The sequence below is a fragment of the Giraffa tippelskirchi genome, chromosome 9 (assembly GCF_054371585.1).
Source record: "Giraffa tippelskirchi isolate mGirTip1 chromosome 9, T2T-mGirTip1v1.2.pri, whole genome shotgun sequence".
NCBI lineage: Eukaryota > Metazoa > Chordata > Mammalia > Artiodactyla > Giraffidae > Giraffa > Giraffa tippelskirchi.
This window is the reverse complement of record NC_137283.1, coordinates 36,100,968-36,114,268: the sequence shown is the minus strand read 5'-3', so window position 1 is coordinate 36,114,268 and position 13,301 is coordinate 36,100,968.

Sequence of the window (13,301 nt, the reverse complement as noted above, 5' to 3'; positions counted from 1 at the left end):
AGCGGTGAAATGATGTTCTTTTTGAGTTACTTATTATTTGGCTTTATCATCATAATACTGATTTGGAAACAGTATCAAGTGACTTGAAGTAATCTTAACTGTTGTTTATGGGAAGTATCTCTGTCCCCTGTAACTTAAATTTTCAGGAGTCAGTGTATCCTTCAGTCATAGATGGAGTCCTGGCCAAACACTTATTAAGTTCATTTTGTATTTTGTTGGGCAGTGTCAGAAATTTTCTGAATCAATCAGACCAAGAAAGATGGAAAGACTTTAAAGTTTGAGGTATACCTGAAACTAAACATTCCTGAACATTCTTGTCTCAGGTGGTGCTACTAAGCCTTTTTGAACTTCATGAGGCTGATGAAGCAGATTTTTTAACTTAACTGGCAGTTGCATTGACACAGATCTTTTGTGTTGAACATTTAAGAATTATTTTAATCAACTTTTTTTCATCTCGTATATAGTGAGAGAACATCATTTAATAAATCTTACAAGTGGTCTTCTTTTTTACAATTTGTTATAAGTTAACATATTCATGAATGCTAAAGTCGAAGACACTCAAGCTCTAGTCCATACTAACATTTCCTCCTTTCCTAGGAAAATCTCTATGAACAGAAAGAAATTGTATATTTTAAACTCTAACAAAACTAACGTGGACTTTGAACATATATGACTTTAGGTTTGGGGCTTTACTCGAGTTATTAGGTTCGTTTTTTTGAGAGTATGAGAGTCTAGTTAAGAAAGTTTCTTTGAGTATTTATTTAATATTAGCCTCTGAAACTCTAAAAGATGATGAGAGAGCTAGCTATGTGGTCTGTACCCTGATCCTGTAAAATAGGCATTTCTGTGTTTTGCTTTTAGAGCAAGGATTATCCTGGGGTCTGTGAACCTCAAGGGGTCGTGAATAGGCTTCAAGGTATTCCAGAACCCCCTAGAATTGTGACTTAAACTTTTTTGTGTATGTGTATTTTTCTGAGGAGGGGGCTAGAGTTGTTTTATAAGAGAGATCCTGAGTCCCCTAATTATAGATATGTGTTTTTATTAAATAAAATGGGAGCTAGAAGAATTAAGAGAAGAAATAAGAAAAAAAGTAGATCTTTCTGCTTAATACTTGCCTTTTAAGTTGCCTTTAACCTAGTCATGTGGTCTTAGAGGTACAAAAGCACTGCCATTTTGTTCCCACAGCAAAGTGTTGTCTGTCAATTGATAAACCATGTACCGCAGAAAGGGCTTGACAGTGCTAGTCCTGGGTGCATTGTGGCTGTTTTTAAATTATGTTTAAACATTTAGACCAAATAGATGAATGGTGGGTAAGCAGAGGCTTGAGCTCGACAACCAGCTCCTGGGGAGAGTGGTTCATTCAGCCCCACTCTCTTACTGCTCTCAAGCAAAGATTTTGGAAGAAATGAATTGTATTTTTTTCTTTAAACATTGATGGAAGAGAGAATATTATGGGGGCGGGTGAATAAAAATGCTCAATGACATAAAAAGGAACTTGCTTCCACTGTTCCTGTGGTTGTTCCCTTTTCCTCTCATTTAGTCCTGGTGAGCATTTTTGTCCTGTGCTTTCAAGTTGGAGAGTGGTTGGAAACAGGCTTTAGAGTGGAACCTGGATTTGATTCCCATTTCCTGAGCCAACCAGCCTCTTTTAGTCTAGAGAAGATGACCATTCAGTGAGATAATAAAAGCAAAAGGCTTTGCTCCTAGTAAGTGCTCGAAGGTGGTAGCCATTTTGAGGATGGTTTTCTTCTCATCTGTAAGAGATAGCTAATATATTCGTTCAAAGAGGAAATCTTTAATCATACTCATTCCCACATAAACCTTCTGGGACCATCCTACTTTCAACTCAGGAAAGCCTTGCAAATCTTTCTGGTTACCGTGGGCAGTTACCTCTGCATCTGTAGGACCTATTAGACCTGTCTGCTGTTCTTAACAATGGGATTGCATTGTCTGTTAGGCTGGCAGGTTATGTCTAAATCCTGGGTATGTCACAGCCAAACTAATAGGCGTGCACCAATGTTTAGAGCTGTGAACCATTCAGAAGTGACTGGACTTTATAGCCTTGAACAGATATCAACAAACTTTTTGTAAAGGATGAGACAGAAGATGTTGCTGGCCACCCGGGTGCCTGTCATACCTACCACCTCCATCAGTTCATAGAGAAAGCAGCCACAGAAAAAAATGAGTGGGCATGACTGTGTTCCGGTAAAACTTTGTAGACACTGATGTTTGAGTTTCGTATAATTTTATATGCCATGAAATATTTTTTAAAATTTTCAACCGCTTAAATATGTTGTGTACTGGCAGTGGCTAATGGCATGTACAGGCAGAGGCTGGATTTGACCCGTACATGGGCCATAGTCTCCTGACCCCTTGCCTAGAAGAATGTTAGACCTGTAAGTCCTGTAGTTTTATGGCGTCACCAAGCAGCCCTCCCCTCTGCCATTTGCTTTCTCAAGAATTTAGTCCTTTTGACATGGAGGCTTTATCTCCTGCCCTCATTGGCCTCATTAGCAAGAGACTCCAATAGGTTAGTTGTTATTAGTTACCGTGTTTGGCCTTCCCTCCTTAGCACACACATTGTATTCATCAGTAAATTATTTATTGCTAAAAATGTTCTCACCTTGCCCAGTTTTCTGTAGAAATTGATTGAGCCCTGTCTAGTGTGATGATTTTGACGGGAATCAGTGTTTTTGGAGCTGTCTTAAGCCTCAAGTTCCCGTCACCCTCTCTGTGCCCTGGTTGTTGTTCTTCAGTCACTAAGTTGTATCTGAGTCTTTGCCACGCCATGGACTGCAGCATGCCAGGTTTCCCTGTCCCTCACCATCTCCTGGAGTTTGCTCAACCTCATGTCTGTTGAGTCTGTGACGCTATCCAAACATTTCATCCTCTGTCACCCCCTTTTTCTGCCCTCAATTTTTCCCAGTATCAGGGTCTTTTCCGATGAGTCCACTTTCTTTGGAAAAGAGCAGAATGTGCCCTGGATGGGAAGTAATTGATTCTAGGCCCTCAGGCTGCTTAGGTGACACCCTTACCTGTAGGCCTGCCCAGCTCTCCTCTGCATGATGTTTGGTTAAATCAAGCACACAAAGATTCCTCTTGTGTTCTAACCCCTGGAGACTAGCTCCAGGATTGGTGTGTTCTGAGCGTTTAGATGTATATGTCTGTGTGTAATTTCATCTGGCCGGCCCTGAAGCTCCGAGAGTTGCTTCTTCTAGTTTTTGCCTTTTCTCTCTCTTGACCCTTTTCCCTGGGCATTTGTATAGGATGCAGAATTGGTGAACTGGTGGCTGCTGTAATTGATTTTTTTTTTTTTTTTTGCTTCTCTTCCTGCCTTTTTTAGAATTCTCTACTAATTACTTCTTTTACAGCAAATACATTATTTCGGAGTTTAACTTTTCAAAACAACATTATACTGAAAATAAAAACCACATATTAGTTACTTTAGTGTTTTCCCCCTCCAGATGTAAACCTAATGCAATTTGATCAGAGACATGAATTGACATTTTAGACATTTAGAGATAAATTGCAGTTTTAAAGTTTCTTGGCCATTCAATCTGAATATTAGAAATTTTACATTATTATTCTTAACATAAGAGTTTCCTTCTTTTAAAAAAAAGGTTAATTTGGTACGTATTTTCTGGATGACACTTGGGGCAATGTAAATCCAGAGTCATGGATTGGGAAGCTGAAGTGTAGGAATTTATCTTAAACAGTCAAAGGTGCATAGATGTTTTTGTAATAGCAAAACATAGAAAGTAATCTGAATGCCTATTAATAAAGGCTTGATTAAGTCAATTAGAGCCTACCCATACAGTAAAATACTGAGCAGTCTTTAAATAGGATGATGTGGGTTGATATTTATTGACATGGGAATGATGTTTAAGAGAACACAGAATAGCACAAAAATATGTTTAATGTGTAATTTTTAAGGTGGACAAAAGCCCTGTGGATAGAAACGTAAAAGGATCTGTAAACACCAAATACTGATAGGAGCTGATTATCTCTAGGGAGTAATAATTGTGATCTCTTTCCTTTATGTTTTTGTCATTTTTTTTTTTTTTCGGCTATCATGTGCTGCTTTTATAATTAGGAAAAAATGATAACATTATTATTAAAGAATAAACATGCAGGTTAAAAACATCTCGTACTTGTGGCTGATTAGGCCTCACTCCCCAAGATAACCATTCCCCTGTTGTATTGAATGAGAAGTGAAATAGGCTTTCTAATATGCCTTTAAAAATGTTTTCTACATTAGTAATAAGCAAGAATATTTTCAGACTCTTCCAACAGGAAAGAAAAAAAAATTCCTTACAGGACAAAATAAATATCAATTTCATGAGTAAGTCATATGTATGGAGGGAATATAGGCTAGTGGTTACAAGCATGAGCCTCAGCACTTAGTGTGTTGCCTTTTTCTAGTTAGACCTCAGTCTCTTCATCTGTAAAATGTGCTAATACCTTGATAAGCTGTTGTGAAGGTTAAATGAGGTAAGTGCTTAGCAGAGTGCCAGATACCTAGCAGTAACTAAGGAGGAAGACGTGGTGGGAGCAGTGAGGTATAACAATCACAGGTATGACAGTGATAATAGTGCCGCTGAAAATGATAATATTAGCTACTAGTATTTCCCCCTTCTGGATATAGGTTTGCACGAGGGAAGAGCCTTGTTTGCCACATTCAGCAGCCTAAACCCTCTAACCAGACCAGGTACTTTGACCAAGACAGGTGTGTGGTCTAGTTTCACCCAGTCATGCTCCCTTTACCCTCGTATCACTATCAAAAAAAGAAGAAGGAAAAAAAAAAAGTGCTCAGAGGCTCATGGGCATCGAGTTGGTCCTGTGTAAATATCAGTAGGTGCTGAATGGATGGTGACCTAAAGCAAGCATTTTCTCTAGATGGTGTGTGGTGAACTTTTAAAGAAAGGTTTTGAAGTACGTGTGTGATGAAGGTACCTTTCAAGTATGTGGAAGACAGACCCAGGCACCAACACTGGTAAAGGGAGACTATGTCTTGAGTTCTCTAGTTTTTAAATGTAGCCATTTTGCTTCATCTTTCTTCTCTTAGTCACCTTCATTTGCTGTGTCCTTGTGGTGTACCTATGATAATTTGAGAAAATTTTCACATTATTTTCACTGGAGTCTGCTTGGCTATGGAGTATATTCTGCCTCCTGCCTGAACCTCTGTGTTCCAGCTGAGGTGCATTTCATTGTTTCTGTGGAATCAGAAACGCGGACCTGACTGCAAAATATGTAAGAAGTGTAAAACCACATCTAACTGTGACACGGTTATTTGGAAACACTAGAGTGTTGAGTTCCTTTCTAGGAAACTTTAAGCTATGCATGGAATAAAAGAATGTAGACATACTATGATTTATCTATTGCTGAGTAATAACAACCTACTCCAAAACTTGGTGGCTTAAAACAGTGATCATTGTTTTGCTCACATTTAAGGGCTTCTTCCACAGGTCTTGCTTGGCCTGAGGTCAGATCCTGAAAGTTAAAGCAAGTTAATCTCTATACCAGTGCTGCTTAAACCTCCTTGCTAAAGAAATTTTCATGGGACAGGGAGAGAGTGAGAAGTGGGAAGAGGCGCATTTTTAAAAATTTCAAAAGAAAAACCCAGCATCTTTAATTTCTGCATGAATTTTGTTTTCTACTCCATGATTATGCCTTTGTTTTACCATAACATTAATAGTCTAAATTACTTGCCAGTCAAATTTTCTCTCGCAAATCTTTGAGCGAATTGATTCTTCTCAACTCAGAATAATAACTGATCAGCTTAAAATCCTTGGCTGTAAGCAACAGAAACTAAATCTGGCCACTATAAGAAAAAAAGGAGTTTGCTGGAGGATGCAGTGTAGCTCCCAGCATTGACAGTAGAGCTGAAGAACCAGGCCTTAGAATGGATCAGACCCAGGGCAGCCTCAGGGATTTAGGCAGCAGAAAGACTCAGTGGAGAGTGTCCTTAGGGTGCCAGGCTTCATAACTTCTCCAATTGTTTTTAACCCATCTCTCTACTAAGTGTATTGCTCAGGCTCAGACTGTGCTAGCAGGTGCCTTGGTTCCTGCCTCACCAGGAAAGTGCCAATTGGGCCAGTTGTCATTCCTCAGCAGGGGGATTGGATGCAGGGCTGGGAAAACCACGGATGTCCACAGTCTGAACATTTGTGGGTCTCTCTGTGGGTTACTTTGTGCATTATCTATCACATTTAATATGTGCAACGCTTCTCTTCCTCCCAACCCCATATGCCTCTTAAACCTCAGTTTGAGACCCAGTCTTGTGGCTTCACACCACCAACTTCTACTTCAGCTACTCAGCACTTACCTCTCTCTATAAGTGCGGTAGTAAATGTATCTATCCATTTCTTATGTGGTGGTCTTTTGTGAAACATGCATTTCGCTTGTGTTTTAGAAGGAAAGCACATGGACTGTCACTAAACCGTTTTTTGGTAACAGAGTCCCTGTTAAGAACATTTTTACCCAGCGCATAGCAATCCCTTTAGGACACAGTGAGATGCATACTGTTATTCGCCTCTGCACTAAATGTTTCACACTGTCCTGTGTTTGTTTCTCTTCTTGAAGTGTCCAGCTGCTTTCACTGCATCCTTGCAAATACCTTAAACATTTTAGACCTTCCAGATAAGTTGAAGGCTCACCCTACAGTTATATATCCTTTAGAATATGAGTTAAACCATGCTTCAATCAGTAAAGTGTGCAATACAAGGTGATTTTATTCAGAGCATTTTCACATATTTTTCTGTTTTATACTGTAATATTTTGAAGGCAGAGAAGAGCATATGTCCCCCGATTTTTTTATGAGGATATGGTTTAGCAAAGGTAAGCAGTTACCCCTGCTGTGTATGACAGTTTTGCCAAGAGGACCCCTGTGTGCTTTGACTACCTGTGCCTTTGTGGAGGGTAGTGCTAGAATGGTGGTTTACCAACTACAGAAGCCCTTTTTCTGGTTTTCCAAGGTTCCAGGCTGACCTGGAGATGGTGAACCTATGAGTACCCTTTGTTTTACTGTGGGGACACTGGTGTGTGATGGAGGTACCTAATAGTCACCTTGCTCCTTTGTAGCTGCTTTTGTTTACTTTTGCTTTGGAGTCCCAGTATCTTTTTATTTCCCCATAGATAACCAGTCGAGGAGCCGATTTACCCCACCTCTTCTTCCCATGATTAGCTGGTTTTGAAGTAGCTCTTGGAGCCCTTCAGTCTGGCCTTTTTTACTTCCTCAGGGTGTAATTACCACCTTTGGTGTAGTCACTTGTCCTCCTCCCAACCCCTGGACTCTTCTTTTAAATGATCTGCTTTGTTTTCTGCTGTTCAGGTCCATCACTACATGAAATTGTGAGAGGAGCCCTTGACCCTTTCATTAAATTAAGGTCTCCAGACTGTGTTTTGTTTACAGTTGGGCTGTATGTTAGGCCCTTTTCCCCTCAGTATTAAAGTTTCATTGTCATCTGAACCATCAACATGATCATAATGGCAATACGGTTTTGTTTGGCCGGACCTTGTAAACTGAGAAATCACAAGACTTTCTGTGGCTTTAAAATCTCATTTTAGCATTTAACACTAGTTTTTAAATTGTCTCTCTTTTTCCAATTTGTTTCAGGCACTGATTTCTATAACTTCTAAACATACTCTGTTAACACTAGTCAAAAATGTAATTTGTCTCATGGTTTCATTTTTGCAGACATTTTGAACCTTTAGAATCCTTGAACTTAATCGTAAAGACTGCTAGCAGAGTAATGCATTGGAAAAAATGTATTATTTTTCATTTCTTTGTATTTTATTCACTTTAAAAAAAAAGTTTTAATATACTGAACACAAAAGGAGATTAAATATCCCCTCTTAGCTACTCTTAGTTGCTCTAAGAGGAGATATTTAAAACTCTATTCTCTTCTCCCTCCACTCCTCATCCTGTTGACTATTATTATCCTGGTAGTTATAACTATAAATCACTTGGAAATCGAAGTTAGAAAAGAGACCATTTACCATAACATCAGGACAGTTTAAAAGGAATCACTTGTTCAAATTTACTAGCTTCCTGAAGCTAGTAAAGATGTTTATGGTTTCCAAGATTCCTTGTTAATTTATTTCAACCCTACAAAACACTGAATAACACGTTTAGCCATTGTAGATTATGAGAAAGGTAGCGCCCCGAAAAGCTAGTACATACTCTAGGTTTCTGTTTACAACTGTAAGTGGCACTGAGTTGAAAAATCAGTTGTCACAGTGAACAGCGGTCATGATGCAGTAGTAGGCAGGTTTCTGAGTGTGTCTGTTGCTTTAGCTAACTGCCAGCAATGATTAGCTTTCTTTTCCAGAGATCTGGTGTCAAGTATTAATCAGCTGTAGACTGGAAAGTTTTTATTGGCTAGCATTTGTGGTGGAAGAAACACCAGTCTGTTTTTTATCTGTAGTCTCTTAGCCATATCATTGCATATGATATCGTCTGTATGGTATTCTTACAAAAAGAAACAGTTCCATTTTTCATCTGTATTAGGAGCACCACGGAGTATGAAAATAGTGAATTTTGAACTTGAAAAATCTAAATTATCTCAAGTTGTTATGTGTCCCCCCAAAAAATTTGCATGTTAAACCCAATTTCACATGCTGGTGTTTACGTTGTGAACCAGTTCTTCATTTAAAAACATGGTTCATAAAATGATTGTACTGTTGAAAATCTTAAAATACACAAAAGCCCAGAAACATCATTTGGATTTTGAGTTTCAAGAATTACATAAACTTGATTCTTATGGAAAACTAAAGTTCCAGAATCCATACAGGGTTTTCATTTAATAATTTTTTTCAAGATTGCAGGAATCATAGGTGTTTGTAGAAATTTGGGAAATTTCTCAAATACATGGAAGGACATAGAAGTTACTCACATTTCTGCTATCTAGAGATACCACTGTTAACATTTGATGTGTAGCCACACAGCTGCGTAGAGAGTTTTCCAATAAAATGTTCTCTGACATGAACACCTAAGAGTAACAAATATTAGCAATGGATATATGTGGTGAGAAGCAAGTTTTTTTCATCTCACTGCATTTCAGTGTTACTCTCAGGCTGAAGAGAGGGGCTTCCCCACTGGAATGGGCCATGAGAACTATCTTGCTCTTTGGCCAGCCTGTCTTGAGGGGTACCAGAGCATCTTTTCCACAGTCTGTAGTGTATCTCCCTGTCTTTATCTTAGTAATTCTTGCCACCAGCTCTGAATGCCTGCTGGTTGCAGAGGGAGATGTTTGGAGTCTGTTGAAGTGGCTTGTTGACATAAGCCCATGGGTTCTTATCAACCTCTTAGAAGGATTCTTGAAATCAACTCTTGATTGATCAAAAGAACGCCCCAATGTTTAGAAATACAATAACTTCCAGGGTACTCATGCCAAGTGAAAGCAAGGTGGTGTGTTTAGAGGCTCTCAGGTGATTTCAATTAACATCTAACCTCAAATCCAGTCGCCTTGGTAAAAGAAAAATCCGAAGGAGCTCAGAGCAGATTATGGTATGAGCCTGTGCCTGTCCTCTCCATTGGAAAAGAAAAGTGCTAATCTGGTCAGATCTGTTAAAGAGACAGGCAAGGCTGAGCAAAGCAGAATGTTCTCATCCTGCTCGTCTTTTGCCTAGTGCAGAAGAAAGATTTATCCTATGAAAGAAAGAAGGAAAGGTCACAGGCAGGTGGCTAGTATTACAAGGTGGTTGGCTTTCTGTGTGCCTTGGCGAGTGGTAAAGCAGATCCTTCGGTCTGAGAAACTAGCAAAGTGAAGTGACACACAGGTCAGCTTCCCCCGGCAGTGATACAACTTCTAGGTATTTGGCGTGAAAATGCAGTGCTGACTTTGATTCCACACCCTCATGGAGAGGAAACCCAGGGAGAAATAGGAGGAAGCAGCATCTCTTTGTAAACATTTTATTTTTGACATGCAGCACGGTCCTACCTAGAGAATGGTAAAGTGTCACCCCTCCAGTCAGCCCAGCTGTTTTCCAAGAGCACCCTCCCGTGTTCTTCTGCACTGACCAGTTTAAAAGGTGTCATCTCTGCCTAAGAAACATAAGAGCTTACAGATAGTGCCTGGTGTGAAGGAATTGCTCTGGAAAATGAGTAACCTTTGTGATAACTGCTCACATGCAGAGGAGGGAAATTGCTGGTTTTACGATTCTGTGGTTTGAATTCTTAGTTCTGGCAGAAAGTTGTCCAATTCTAATGGTTACGAAGGGCTTATTTTCAGAGAGCGGAAAGAGTTAAGGGTGACAAGAGGTTCCCATCACACAGAAATGATAACAGCAATGGGAAGCAGTTATCACTGCTAGGTCCAGAGGAGCAAAGAGAAGACATAGCATTCATTCCTGGAGTCCAGTGAGGGAGCTGGAGCCAAAGAGGAGGAGGGGCTGTCTGACAGGGGCTATAGTCCCGGAGGGATTCAGTCACTGCCAGAAAATGCATCCCAGACTAGGGAGGGAAGAGAGAAGCAATACTCCCCTCCCCCACATTCTTTCCTCCTTCTTTGATCTCCTTCCAGTGCCTACTATTGGCCAAACCCACCTGGAAGCCTGCCTGCATGAACCCAGTGATGCTACCCATAGAGGTCAGCCTTTGGGGCACAGAGCAGGGTCAGAATGGTGGAAAATTTGTCTGAGGATGGAAAGAGGATCAAAGAGAAAATTACTAGCACACCCTAGTAGCATATTCATAATCCCAGTTTCATCATTTTATCATATCATCCTCATCCCCTGAAATCCCCAAATAAACCCTCAAGTATATAGACTATTGATTATGACTCAGTTCTGTTTTTTAATATAAATAGCCTAAACAGTTACCCTACCCTTATTAGAGTAATTAAATATTCAGAGAGAGAATCTGAAGAATTTTCAGAAGAATTGGCAAATCACTGAAAGACCTTCTGTTGGGGCATTTTGTTCTTGGTTAAAATTAAACTAAGTTTTTTTTTTTTTTTTAAATGCATGTGAACTGTACAAGTGATTTATCCTAAAATATAAGAATTGTACTTTTAATCACACAGTAACAAAATGGATTTTTGATATTAAAATTATGCTTCAAAAGGAAAGCAGAACTTTTTTTTTCTTTTTTTAAGTCCTGACAATTATCTCTTCAGGTCTATTTCACTAACGTAGGATGAAGATTCTTACTCAGGCAATCGAGAAATGCAAGAGGAAATTTTTGGCCGTTAAAAGAGGATCTGTTTCAGTCCATAACTGTTGATCATTTGGCTTTGAGAGATAGAAAAATAAATATTTACTCTGCTTTCCAGAAACTTATGGCCAGACAATGAAAAGAGATACACACGCATTTATGATAATCAGTGATAAGAACTTTAATAGAAGCATCAGCTGGGAATTAGAGGGAGAAATGGTTTGTCTTTACCAAAAATTCTCTCATATGACTCACAAATATTTATAAGAAGTATACTTGCTGTGACCTAGAAGTACAGACCATAAAAGGATACCAAATGACCCTGACATCTGGGAGCTGGGGTTAGAATAAGCATTTTACTACTGTTTCATTACAGGCACCCAATCTTTTGGTGCCTTCCCATTGCTTCATTGATGGATGACATCCAGTATCCTTACCATGTCCTGCTGTGGTCCTCTGATCTCGCCCCCGCCTACCTCGCCAGCCTTTGCTTGTGCTCTGGCATCTTAGTTCCTCGAATATGCTTCCTCAAAATCTTTTCTCTCGCCACCTCTTCATTTCATGGAACCTTTCTCTGACCTTCCAGACAAATTCCAGGGATCTTGTGACTTGGGGTCAAACCCATATGTATTCAGGCCCCCTGCTCTTCTCCTTCGAGCACCTTTCCACTTACTTGTGTAAAGCTTCCGTGGCTGTCTTCCCTACCAGAAGGTAAGCATCAAGAGAGCAGGTACCTGTCCGTCTGTTTCACAGTTAATGCCCTTATCGCCAAGCATGGTGCTTGAAATTGATGCTCAGCAGAGTTGGAAGGAAAAAGAACTGGTTTCAAGCCTGCCCCCTACCATTCACCAGCTCTGTGACCTTTGGTGAAGACCTCTGTGACTTGGAGCCTCAATTACTGATCTGTAGCGTGGGAACAACGGTGATGGTGGCACTTTGTCTGTGCTAGGCGCTGCGCTTTACTGCTCTCATCTCCTCCATTAATCCTGAATCGGGAGAGGTGAACTGACTTGCTTGAGGTCACACAGTTTGTAAGTAGAAAACTGGATTTAAATCCTGGTCTGATTCCTAAAACTGCTCATCTCCACCTCTGTGGTTGTCCTAGGAGTAATTCCAGGAGGAAGGAGCCCTGGATACTAAGTAGCTGGGATGCTGACATCAATGAGGAAGCCAGCTGGAGTGCTTTTACACCAGTTTAGGGAATCAGTGGTGGGATTAACTCCATTTGGATGAAGAGGTAGTGACTTCTGAACTAAGCCCTGAAGAAGCTAGCTGGATACAGAAGCAGGCCTGAATGTGTGAATGCTCTGAGGCCATCTCTGGGGCCAAAGAGTGAAGAGCCTTGTGAGCTGGGCTGGGGAGCGGCTACTTTCTGTAAAATGCTGTAGGGAGACTTCATTGGGTTTTCCTTATTGACCACATTTTGGAAGCAGGAAGTCTCAGTTTGGAGTCTTTTTGAGAGCAGAAGTGTCCGAAGCCCTCTTACTTTGGATCTCTGTAGCAAAGATACATTTTAGCTGATTCTTTCATTCCACTGTAGCACCCAGTGCAACAGTGTTTGAAAAGGGTAAGGCACAGAAGTTTATGTTCAGTTGTTTGATATCATACTGTTGTTGTTTGTTGTTGTTGTTTTTTTTTTTTTTTGTGAAAGTAGGTTGTCTAGCCCAGATACATGGCACCCATACACGAGTTCCTTCACCTCTCTAGCCTCAGTTTCTCATTTGGAAATGGTTGTTCTGTTGCTAAGTGGTATCTGACTTTTTGGAATTAGGGACAGTTAAAATAACTATTCCATAGGCCTGTTGTGCTACATCTACATAGTATCTGGCACAAAATAAGCTTTCAGGCAATGTTAGCTGTTATTGTTATTAATATTTCCTGTCATTCTGGTCCATGCCTCTTGAATGAATGGGCATTGTTTATTTATCAAAGACCGGTTAACTGTGGCATAGGGAATTGACTTTTTTTTTAAGATCACGATTTTAGGGTTACAAAGATAGTAAAATTGGCAATGAAAAAAGGTAATGGAACCCTTCAGTTGGGCAGTCCTACTGTGTTTCTTAGATGTGAGTATGATGAAATGTGAAGCATGAACACGAGCCAGATCTTACAGAATCCATTGTGTGATCTTGGGCTGTGCTTCCCA